Genomic DNA, 11,485 nt, shown 5'->3' on the forward strand with positions numbered 1-11,485 from the left:
TGGCAATATAATTTGTATGGTTGTGTGTGTGTGTGTGTGTGCTGTGGTAGGTTCAGCTTGTCTTCACTGACCTCTCCCCTCTTCTCAGCATCTCCATTTCTACCCATCACCCACTGCCTCCTTGCCAAATGATACCCTTGCCCGCTTCAAGACTGGGAGGAAATATAGCCTGTAAACTAATCACCTGCGGAAGCTGGTAGCTAATTGTGTTACTGGCTTCTTGTCCAGGAAACTGCATAACATACATAACCAGCCCCACCCCACCCCACGTATTATTCATTTTGAATTAAGATTTTGGAGGGGCACTTGGGTGGCTCAATGGGTTAAGCCTCTGCCTTTGGCTCAGGTCATGATCTCAGAGTCCTGGGATCGAGCCCCACATCAGGCTCTCTGCTCAGCAGGGAGCCGTCTTCCCCCTCTCTCTCTGCCTGCCTCTCTGCCTACTTGTGATCTCTCTCTCTGTGTGTCAAATAAATAAATGAAATCTTAAAAAAAAAAAAGAAAGATTTTGGGAACAGATTTTGTCTAACATGAAGAACTTTTGGGCGTCAGACACATACATGTGGGGCCAGTCTTCCTGGGTAAAGGGAAGTTTTCCCAAAATTCAAAATAGTATTATAGGTGAATGTCTATCTGCCTTACCTGGGTAGACCAGCTTGACCTAGGTAGATCAGCCCTGCTGCCTAGAACAGGAGCTACTGTTGGTGTGAAACTCTCGGCTGGAAGGAGCCTTGCTCTTCTTGACTGTAATCCAAGATAACTTTTTATTCACTAGATTTCCCATCAGGCTCTGCCTCACTTGTCATTTAAAAAAAATCTAGACTCTGTTGTATAGATAATTTTTGCAACCTTCTCAATGTAGGAATCCCTTCCATAAGATTCTGCATGGTCACCGGGACTTCATTAGACTAACTTCTGTGTCAGGAAGCTCGCCTCCTCCTCTTGATGGCTGTTCCTTTGTGCTGATCCTGCACACTGGTTGTCTACGTGCTGAATTTGGCCTACATGTTGTACAGAATTGTCTTTTGAATGTTTGCCAATATTTTGTTTTTAATTTTTACATTTGTTTTTTGTGTAACATATTCACGTGACCCAAATTATAAAACTGTTTACAACAAAGTCACCTTCCCTTTCCCATCCCCTGGTCACGATTCTTCTCCCTGGAGTTGGCAGCATTTTGCAACTGGGAGATTGCAGTGTGAAACTACAGGTTACTCATTTCTCTTGATAATTATAGGTCTGGCAACTGCATGCCCACATCTTCACTTGGTAACAATCAGCTAGAGCTTCCTGAGATGTTCCTATGCTCTGTGGACAAGATACATCATCTCCGTGTGGGCATGGCACCCACCTGTTCTACTTCTTGGAATGACACTATCTCCCTGGCCCTCGTTGACATTTGGGTTTGTAACCAGTGCTCATTCCTTCTTATAGCTAAAATCCAGTGCCCTGCCTTCGGCTCGGGTCACAATCCCAGAGTCCTGGGATCAAGTCCCACGTCTGGCTCCCTGCTCATTCAGGAGCCTGCTTCTCCCACTCCCTCTCCCTTTCTCTGCTATTCTGCCTGCTTGTGCTCTCTCTCTCTCTCACTGTGTCAAATAAATTTAAAAAGTTTTAAAATCCAGCGCCCTGTCACTTCTACCCAAGGCTGGTTCCTATTTTTGCCCTCCGCATTTCTTCAGAATATTCCTCATTCATCCATTTCTTTGCTGAATAGTGTTGCACTGCATGGAGGTGCCACAGTTTATCTCATCATCGCTGAAAGACATGTAGGTTATTCCCAGATTGGATAATTATAAATCAAGCTCCTATAAATGTTTGTATGCAGGTTTGGGTGTGAAAATAAGTTTTCCCTATTTTAGAGAGAGAGAGTGTGCATGCCCCAGGTGGTGGCGGGGGCGGGGCGGGGATGGAGAGGCAAAGAGCAAGGGAGAGGGAGACAGAGGATCTTAGGCAGGCTTCACACCCAGCACGGAGCCTCACCCTGAGATCATGACCTAAGATCATAACCTGAGCCAAAATCAGGAGTCAAACGCTTAACCCATGGAGCCATCGAGGCACCCCTGAAAATAAGCTTCCAGTTCACTTAGGTAAATACCTAGGGGTAGGATTGCTAAGCTATGGGACAAGCGCTTATTTAACTTTTTAAGAAACTTCCAAGCTATTTTCCAGTTTGTACCCCTTTACATTTCCAATAGCAATATACGAGAGGTTTTGCTGCTCTGAATTCTCACGAGCACTTAATAGCGTTTGTGTTTTTATTTTTGTCATTTTACAATTGCCCTACAAGAAGAAAAAAAAAAAAGCAGAAAACACCAAGTTCTGATGAGGATGTGGAGCAATTGGAATTCTGGTGTTCTGTTATCTCTTCATTCTTAGCTCCTAAAAGTTGAAAACTTATCACGGGCTGGTTTGCCAATTATATACCTCTCTGACAAAGTGTCTGTTTAAGTTTTCACCTGCTTTTTAATTGGGTAATTTATCTTCTTAGTGTTGAGTTTTGAGTGTTCTTTATATATTTTGGATACAGGCCCTCTGTCAGACAAGTGATTTGAAAATATTTCCTCCTAATCTGTAGCTAGTCTTTTCATTCTCTTAATGGTATCTTTCATAGAACAAACATTCTAGATTTAGCTGCAGTCCGTTGTTGCTTGTATGAATCACGCTTTTGGTGTGATTTCTCAGAACTTTTTGCCTAATCCCAGGTCATGAAGATTTTCTCCTATCTTTTCTTCTTAAATTTTTATGTTTTATAATTATATTTATGATCCATTAGAGTTAACATTTATGGAAAATATGATGTTTAGATCAAGGTTCATTTTTCTTGCATATGAATATCTAGTTTATTGAAATGACTATCATGTTTGAATTGCCTTTGTACTTTCATCCAAAATCATCTGGCTGTAATTATGTGGGTGTATTTCTGGACTCTATACTCTTATTGATTGATCATTTGCCAATACCCTTCTCTCCTTTGCTAATAACACATAGTGTTAGTAACTGGTAGTTTTAGAGTAAGTCGTAAAACTGAGTAGTGTTGTTTCTCCAACTTTGTTTTTTTCCAAATTTGTTCTGTGTATTTTAGTTCCTCTGCCTTTCACATTATTTATAGTATCAAACTCTTTGGGATCTTAGCTGGAATTACACTAAATCTATGGACCAATTTAGGGAGAACTAACATCTTTATTTTGTTGAATCTTTCAATCTATGAGTATGATTTGTCTTTCATCTAGATTTTCTTTCATTTATCATCATTTTATAGTTTTCTTTTTTTTAAGATTTTATTTATTTATTTGACAGACAGACATCACAAGTGGGCATAGAGGCAGGCAGAGAGAGAGGAAGGGAAGCAGGCTCCCTGCTGAGCAGAGAAACCGATGCGATGCGGGGCTTAATCCCAGGACCCTGGGATCATGACCTGAGCTGAAGGCAGAGGCTTTAACTCACTGAGCCACCCAGGTGCCCCATTTTGTAGTTTTCATCATGTTGATCCTGTATATATTTTATCAGATTTATATCTAACTTTTTCATTCTTTTGGAGCTATTGTAAATCGAATTTTATAAAATTGGTTGCCAATGATTTATTGTTACTACATAGAAATCCAATTGCTTTTTGTCTGTTGATCTTATACTCTACACATTTGCTATACTCATTTCATATCATCCTCCAAAATAGCAGGTTTATTCCTTCCTTTCTGATTTGTATTTATTTTATCTTCTTGCCTTATTGCACTGATTATGACTTGCAAGACAGTGTTGAATGGGAGGGTTGAGAGTGAATATCCTCCTTTGTTCCTGATATTAAGAACAAAGCATTCAGGGGCGCCTGGGTGGCTCAGTGGGTTAAAGCCTCTGCCTTCAGCTCAGGTAATGATCCCAGGGTCTTGAGCTAGAGCCCCGCATCAGGCTCTCTGCTCCGCGGAGGGCCTGCTTCCCCCTCTCTCTCTGCCTGCCTCCCTGCCTACTTGTGATCTCTCTCTCTCTGTCAAATGAATAAATAAAATCTTTAAAACAAAACAAAAAAAAAAGAACAAAGCATTCAGACGTTCACCCTTAAGTATAATGTCAACTGTAGTATTTTTTTTTAAGATTATTTATTTATTTATTCATTAGACACAGAGAGATCACAAGTAGGCAGAGAGGCAAGCAGAGAGAGAGAGGAGGAAGCAGGCTCCTCACCGAGCAGAGAGCCCGATGTGGGACTCGATCCCAGGACCCTGAGATCATGACCCGAGCCGAAGGCAGCGGCTTTAACCCACTGAGCCACCCAGGCGCCCCATCAACTGTAGTATTTTTGTAGATGACTTTTATCAGGTTGAGGAAGTTCCCTTCTCTTCCTAGGTTGCTGAGAATTCTTATTATGGATGGATGTCAGATGATGTAAAATGTTTTTTCTTCCTCAATATATCCGATCATGCAATTTTTCTTCTTTAGACTGTTAATACAGTGAATTATATGGATTGATCAGCAGATACTGAAATAGCTCTGCATTCCCTGTAAGAAGCCCACTTGGTGGTAGTATAACATTCTTTTTATATATGGCTGGAAACCTTAGTAATATCTTGTTGAGGATTTTTGCTTCTATGTTCATGAGTGATATATTGTTCTGAAGTTTTCTTTTTTATTTGTTATTATTTTTGAACTTTTCTTTTAATTTATCCTCTGGGCCTGGGTTTTGTGTCATTTAATGACATCATAAAAGGGAAACTTTCCTTCCACTTGTATTTTCTGGAAGTGATTTTGTAGAATTGGCGTTATTTCTCCTTTGAATGTTTGATAGGATTTGCAAGTTAAATTATCTGTTTCATATCCTGACACTTTACTGAATTCCTGTATAAGTTCTAGCAGTTTTGGAGTGGAGTCTTTTGATATAGTATCATATCATCAGCGAAGAGTGATAATTTGACTTCTTCTTTGCCGATTTGGATGCCTTTAATTTCCTTTTGTTGTCTGATTGCTGAGGGTAGGACCTCTAGTACGATGTTGAATAGCAGTGGTGATAATGGACATCCCTGCCGTGTTCCTGACCTTAGCGGAAAAGCTTTCAGTTTTTCTCCATTGAGAATGATATTTGCGGTGGGTTTTTCATAGATGGCTTTGATGATATTGAGGTATGTGCCCTCTATCCCTACACTTTGAAGAGTTTTGATCAGGAAGGGATGTTGTACTTTGTCAAATGCTTTTTCAGCATCTATTGAGAGTATCATATGGTTCTTGTTCTTACTTTTATTGATGTGTTGTATCACATTGACTGATTTGCGGATGTTGAACCAACCTTGCAGCCCTGGAATAAATCCCACTTGGTCGTGGTGAATAATCTTTTTAATGTACTGTTGAATCCTATTGGCTAGTATTTTGTTGAGTATTTTCGCATCTGTGTTCATCAAGGATATCGGTCTATAGCTCTCTTTTTTGGTGGGATCCTTGTCTGGTTTTGGGATCAAGGTGATGCTGGCCTCATAAAATGAGTTTGGAAGTTTTCCTTCCATTTCTATTTTTTGGAACAGTTTCAGGAGAATAGGAATTAGTTCTTCTTTAAATGTTTGGTAGAATTCCCCCGGGAAGCCGTCTGGCCCTGGGCTTTTGTTTGTTTGGAGATTTTTAATGACTGTTTCAATCTCCTTACTGGTTATGGGTCTGTTCAGGCTTTCTATTTCTTCGTGGTTCAGTTGTGGTAGTTTATATGTTTCTAGGAATGCATCCATTTCTTCCAGATTGTCAAATTTATTGCCGTAGAGTTGCTCATAGTATGTTCTTATAATAGTTTGTATTTCTTTGGTGTTAGTTGTTATCTCTCCTCTTTCATTCATGATTTTATTTATTTGGGTCCTTTCTCTTTTCTTTTTGATAAGTCGGGCCAGGGGTTTATCAATTTTATTAATTCTTTCAAAGAACCAGCTCCTAGTTTCGTTGATTTGTTCTATTGTTTTTTTGGTTTCTATTTCATTGATTTCTGCTCTGATCTTTATGATTTCTCTTCTCCTGCTGGGCTTAGGGTTTCTTTCTTGTTCTTTCTCCAGCTCCTTTAGGTGTAGGGTTAGGTTGTGTACCAGAGACCTTTCTTGTTTCTTGAGAAAGGCTTGTACCGCTATATATTTTCCTCTCAGGACTGCCTTGATTTCTTTTTTGGAAAATTTTAAGCCATAAATTCAGTTTCCTTTAAGCATTGTGTTAGCTACAGATTTTGATATATTTTATTTTTATTTCTATAATTTTCAAAATATTGTCTAGTTTTCCTTAATCCATGCTTATTTAGAAGTCTACTGTTAAATTTATCAGTATTTGGAGATTGTTATTTTTCTGTTATTATTTTCTAGTCCAATTCCACTATATTTGGAGAACATGCTTTTAGATAAAGAAGACACCCATCTCTGACCTTACTATGGTTTTTCTCATGCTGCTGAGAGAATGACCTTCACATAGGTGACCTTTGTATGATCCAGGAGATGGGAGAGTGAGTTGAAAGAAGAAAAACTCTCTTGCTTTTTATAACTCAAGGTCTCTACAGAAAGAACATGCAAGATCTCTGTGCAATGGTTCTTTGCTTTCTTTTCAGTCCATTAATCAATGCGTAAATCAAATTAACCTGATGCCCTAATGTATTTCCTTTCCAACTTTTTGCTGACAAACCTGAAGAAGATGAGTTTACTTCATCCGATGCATTTGTCTGACATTGGGAAAGGAATGGATTACATAGTAAAGTTTCTGTCAACTGAACCCTGTGACCTTGAAGAAATCCAATTAGTTTCCTGTTGCCTGTCACCAAATGCTGTGAAAACCCTAGGTACCGTTGCCTGCATTAACTGAATGAGAACAGTGTAAGAGAGCATGTGAGGACACAACAGATGTTGGTGAGGATGCAGAGAAAAGGAAACCCTCCTACACTGTCGGTGGGAATGCAAGCTGGTGCAGCCACTCTGGAAGAGTATAGAAGTTCCTCAAAAGTTGAAAATAGGAGCTATCCTATGACTCAGCAATTGCACTACTGGGTATTTACCCCAAAGATACAAATGTAGTGATCCAAAGGGGCACCTGCTACCCCAATGTTTATAGCAGTAATGTTCACAATGTCCACTGACATATGAATGGATAAAGAAGATATGGTATGTGTGTGTGTGTGTGTGTGTGTGTGTATAATGGAGCCACCAAAAAAAAAAGAAATCATCATATGTGTGTATGTATATATATATATATATATATATATATATATATATAATGGAGCCACCAAAAAAAATGAAATCTTCCCATTTGCAATGACATGGATGGAACTAGAGGTAGCTCAGTCTTTAAGCATCTGCTTTCAGCTTGGGTCATGATCTGAGGGTCCTGGAATCGAGCTCCACATTGGGTTCCCTGCAGGGAGCCTTATTCTCCCTCTCCCTCTGCCTACCTGCCTGCTGCTCCCCGTCTTGTGCTGTCAATAAATAAACAAAATCTTTTTAAAAAAATGATCTCATCAATACGTAGAATTTCAGAAACAAGGCAGAGAATCATAGGGGAAGAGAGGAAAAAATGAAACAAGATTAAGCTAGAGAGACAAAGAGTAAGATCGTAGGAAACAAACTGAGGGGGGGTGGAGGGGGGTGGTGGAGGGGTAACTGGGTGATGGACATTGGGGAGGGTATGTGTTGTACCGAGCTCTGGGTATTGTGTAAGACTGATGAATCACAGACCTATACACCTGAAACCAATAATATATTATATGTTAATTAATTAAATTTAAATAAATAAATGAAAGAAAAGAAAATACTGTCCTGCCTTCAGGTTTTTAAGCATTGCATCTATCATATTAAAGGAAAAACATTCCCATTACCAGACAAGGCATATTATGTTAAGAATTGCTCTTGCTAGCCTTAACTATCTGAAATTCAACAATGCCTTTCCAATTTTGGGAAATATTTTTAAGGAATGCCTGTTGGGTATTCAAAACATGTAAAGATAAGCGCAACTGTATCTAAATGGGATCACGAATATCTTTTTTTTAGAAGATTTTATTTATTTATTTGACAGATAGAGATCACAATAGGCAGAGAGGCAGGCAGAGAGAGAGAGAGGAAGGGAAGCAGGCTCCCCGCTGAGCAGAGAGCCTGATGCGGGGCTTGATCCCAGGACCCTGAGATCATGACCTGAGCTGAAGGCAGAGGCTTAATCCACTGAGCCACCCAGGCACCCCATGGGATCACGGATATCTTTAAGCAACTGTGAAATTATCCTGGAACAAACAGATCTGTAAATGACAGAAGATTCTACCCGACTCAGGCAGCTGATGGGGGGGGGGTGTCTTCATGCTATCTGTATTAGTCATCGATTTCTATAGAACAGATTAATCACCCCCCAAATAGTGGCTTACAACAAATATCAATATTATCTCACAATTTCTGTGGGTGAGGAATGTGGGAGCTAAGGGGTTCTGGCTTAGGCTCTGTCATGAGGTTGCAGTCCAGATGGTAAATGGGACTGCTGGAGGATCTGCTTTCAAGGCAGCTCCTCAATGGGTTGATGGTTTAATGCTGGCTGTCAGTTGAAGGCCTCAGGTTCTCATCCCTGGACCTCCCCGTAGGCTGTTTGAGTGTCCTCACAATATGGCAGCTCGCTTCCCTCAGAGCAAGAGATCTAAGAGAGAATCAGTTGGAGGCTACAATGTCTTTTAGAACCTAGGAGGTTTTAGACAGCCTTGGAGGGTCATTTCTGCTTCATCTATTGGTTACCCAAGTCAGCTCTATCCACTGTGTGGAGTGGTACAATACAGGGAAGTATATAGTAGAAGGCAAGCATCATTGGCACCATCTTGAAGGGTGACTAACATACTCTCTAACAGCCTTGACTTCATTTCCCTCACAGATTGTCTAGAATATATTTGTAGTATACATACCATGAAACTTAAAATTTTAGCTGATTTTAAGAGCACAGTTCTGTGGTATTAAGTACATTCACCTTCTTGAGCAACCACCATCACCATCCATCTCCAGAACGTTTTCATCTTCCTTGACTGAAACTCTGTACCTGTTAAAAACTAACTCCCCACCAACTTCTCTTTTTAAAACCTTTTCTCTTAGGGATGCACATGTCTCTAAGTGCTTACGCTGCTGAGCCTAATAGTGCTTCCCTAACAGTGCTTTCAGTTCTGGATCTTTTCTTCCTTTATTTCCTAATTCTACCTCCATCTCCTTTACCTACTCCCTTAACCCATCAAATCATATAATCCTAGGTGTCATTCTCCCTTCTCTGTTCTTGGTGATATTGGAAGCAGGTGGCTTCTGTGACAGACTAATTAGTTAGCTAATAAATAATCCCTGTCAGGTAACTTCATACCTTAAATGAATTGAAAAGGTGTGTCTTTTCAAGAGGGCCACTGGAGAGTGCGTAGAATTAGAATCAGGGGCACCTGGGTGGCTCAGTCTTTAAGCGGCTGCCTTCCGCTCAGGTCATGATCCCAGGGTCCTGAGTTCGAGCTTCGTGTCAGTCTCCCAGCTCAGCAGGGAGCCTCTTCTCCCTCTCCTTCTGCCTGCTGTTTTCCCTATTTGTGCTCTCTCTCTGTCAGATAAATAAAATCTTAAAAACAAAAAGAATTAGAACAGATGTTGGGGAGATATTTTTTAGGCAGAAGCCTTTTAGCATCTTTCAAATCTTTAAGTAGGTATCAGCCCGATTTGCCCACTTCTCAGGCTGGCCAGTGAGAGCAGAGAGAGGAGATGGGATATCTAAGGAAGTAAGAACTGAGCTAGCCAGTAAGTTGCCCTTTGACTTGAGTTGCCTAGTGCCTGATAGCCTGTACATGGAAATGAGAAGAATAAGTGTCACAGAAGGCAGGGGACTCTTGGAAATTTAGCTGCAACGATGTACCTTCAAATGCAAGTAAAAATGATATTACAAAATGAACAATCCAATAGGAGTAACTACTTTATTCTCAAAGTGTTTTTATTTTTTATTTTTATTTATTTTAAAAGATTTTATTTATTTATTTGATAGACAGAGATCACAAGTAGGCAGAGAGGCAGGCAGAGAGAGAGAGAGAGAGGAGGAAGCAGGCTCCCTGCTGAGCAGAGAGCCCCGTGGGACTCCATCCCAGGACCCCAGGATCAAGACCTGAGCCAAAGGCAGAGGCTTAACCCACTGAGCCACCCAGGCGCCCCCTCAAAGTGTTTTTAAGAAGAGTTTATGGAATAATCATGACATCCTTAATAAAAGATAACATTATTCCTCTTTTATAAAGCAGCAGGCCCAGAAGGTTGTTGTACTAAAGCAGGGAGAGTGTTGGAAACAGAAGAGGAGGAGTTGTTGAAGTGGGGAGTGGGAGTAGATGCTGGCACTGCTCCCCTCCAGCTGTTTCCTCCACTTCGCACAGGTATAAAAAGCAATCTGCTTGTGCTTGAGGCATAAGCTGAAGAGGGAAAGCCAAACATTCTCCGTCTTTGGTCTCTATCAGCTGATGAGACGGCTGTTTAGAGGCTCCATCTTTATAAAGTGGTCCAGTGCACTGGTTTTGGGGTCAGACCTGCCCACCCTTTCCACTTGATAGGTAGACGACCTGAGCAACTTAAAAGGTCTCTAAGCCTCAGTCTGCCCGTCTGTCAAAGGAGAGTCACTATAATATGAACCATATAAGTAGTTACTGTGCTAATCGGTAATTAAACTAATGCATAGAAAGAAGTTCAACATTGACCTACTGTAAATGCTCAATGAATAGTACTGTTATTTTCTTCTGTGGGTTTCAAAGGGAACTAAATACTAAGTTTATCTTCCTTTTGAAGAGAACCTTTCTCATCTTGCAAAATAAGTAAAATTTATAAAAGTAAAACCTCTCACTTTGTGTTTAAGACTCTTCACAACAAAACCTCAGCTTACCTTCCTCTCCACCTTTATCTTTTTTAAAAAAAGATTTTATCTATCTATTTGACAAACAAGAGATCACAAGTAGGCAGAGAGGCAGGCAGAGAGAGGAGGAAGCGGGCTCCCTGTTGAGCAGAGAGCCTGATGCAGGGCTTGGTCCCAGGACCCTGAGATCATGACCTGAGCCGAAGGCAGAGGTTTTAACCCACTGAGCCACCCAGGCACCCCTCCACCTTCATCTCTGCCATGCCTCCCTCCCTAAATGAGGTTCCACCATCATGAACTTCTTGCTGTTCCCTTTGTACGTGCACTTCCTTTAGAATGTCCTTTAACTTCTCTTACGATCCCTTTGAGACCTAACTTAAATATCTCCTCCTATGCCCTCTCCTCCATACCCCCATATGTAACTTAGCCTCTTGTCTAGAGCGTTTTAAGCTTTTTTTTTACTATGACCTTCCATTAAAAATACATTTTATCTCATGATCTAATATTAGCACATACATCCACATTGAAAAATTTCATAGAAAGTAATTATCTTATGCTCTGTAGGACACAATCTGTTATTTTCTATTCGTTCTGTCCTATTTCACTTAAAACAGATGCTGATTGCAACCCATTAAATTTATTTCATGTTCCTCTAAAGGAGGGTACACTC

The sequence above is a fragment of the Mustela lutreola genome, chromosome 9, assembly GCF_030435805.1.
Source record: "Mustela lutreola isolate mMusLut2 chromosome 9, mMusLut2.pri, whole genome shotgun sequence".
In the NCBI taxonomy this organism is placed as follows: Eukaryota; Metazoa; Chordata; class Mammalia; order Carnivora; family Mustelidae; genus Mustela; species Mustela lutreola.